The sequence below is a fragment of the Sceloporus undulatus genome, chromosome 3 (assembly GCF_019175285.1).
Source record: "Sceloporus undulatus isolate JIND9_A2432 ecotype Alabama chromosome 3, SceUnd_v1.1, whole genome shotgun sequence".
Taxonomy (NCBI): Eukaryota; Metazoa; Chordata; class Lepidosauria; order Squamata; family Phrynosomatidae; genus Sceloporus; species Sceloporus undulatus.
The window spans coordinates 181,122,656-181,124,235 of record NC_056524.1 but is presented as its reverse complement, the minus strand read 5'-3'; positions in this window follow the sequence as shown (position 1 = coordinate 181,124,235).

Here is a 1,580-nt window from a genome sequence, read left to right as displayed (position 1 = left end):
ACTCTTAGGTCATGTTGAAGTCAGTTTTTACTGCTCCCAAATAAAGGGCTATTATATCTTGACAGGATAACCATTTCATGCCAGCCCATAATGGTGTGCCACATTATGGAAATGATTCTGTGGGATTACACTCACTAGTTCACTCAGCAAATTGAGGTCATTATCATTTTACCCTGTTAAGGTGAAAAATGAGAACCGTATGCATCGCTTGCACAGATGCAAGGACTGACCCCCTCATGATGTAAAGTAACGGCAGAGACCTCTATTTGTTGCCCAGCTGTCATTTATTATTGGTAGTGAAAGGACTAGAAGGGTTCCAACAAGAGATACAGCCAAACTGTGCAATCCAAAATTCTTGCACATAGCCATTTCTCACACGTATGTACGTGTTCTATAGACATGGGTCTCCAACCAAAGCATTATTTTATTTCATTAACAGTGTCTGGGGATGCATGGGTTATTTTAAAAAGAGGGGATTTGGGTCTTTCTATGAGCTGATTCACATATGCCCATAACACCTCCAGTTACTCAATATTTGATTGTTGTCAATGGAATATGTGAACTAGATATGCATGTATTTGACCTTGGGGGAATATAAAGGTTCTCAGTTTGGGGGCTCAGCGAAGAGGCAGGACAGACCTCGATGTTTTTAAAGGTTCACTCCTAATGTGAAAGATCTGGTAACCATGCTCTGGAAAGACCTTTGGAATGTCTAGAAACCACGCCAAGGCTTAAGGAGCTGCATATGCTCAGCCTGAGGAAGACAAGGTTAAGAGTTGACTTGAGAGTCATGTTTAAATATTTGAAGGGATGTCATATTGAGGGTGGAATGAGTTTGTCTTCAGTTGCTCCAGAGACTAGGACGTGGAGCAGTGGATTCACACTACAGAAAAAGAAATTCCACCTAAACTTTAGGAAGAACTTCCTGTCAATAAGAGCTGTTCAACAGTCTAATACACTGCTTCAGTGTTGTGCAGTATCCTTCTTTAGAGGCTTTTTAACAGACTAGATGGCCATCTGTCCAGAGTACTTTCATTGTATCTTCCTGTACAGCAGAGGTTTGTAGTTGATGGCCCTTGTGGTCTCTCCCAACTCTATGATTCTATATCCAGTGTCATACTATTGGAAAAATTAGAAGAGGTGGCATTCTATTGCTAGTTTAAGTCTAACTCTTCATAAGACTGAGCTGTGATTTTAACTTGTCAACTAGCAAAAGTATCCAGATTTAACCAGGTTAGAAAATCCATTGACTCCCCGCAACCCCCGTGCTTTCTTCACCGATATGCTTTCTCCCCTCACTTATTCCAGTGTTTTCTCTGTCCCATGAATCTAAATGCTCATTCTCTTCCCTTCCCTACTAATCTTTCTCTTTCTTTTTCTCTTTCACTCTCCTTCATTGTTTCTCTTTTTAACTGGTCTTTCCCTTTATATTCTCTCTCTTCCCCCACTACATTCATTGGAAATTAGAATCCCACCCCCATTTCAACTTTTTGAAAATTTCAGAACTCTGTCAAGAGAAGCATCAGATGTACTCAATATGTTTTCCCCCTGGCCATGCTTCTGGCTCTTGTGAAGCTGCC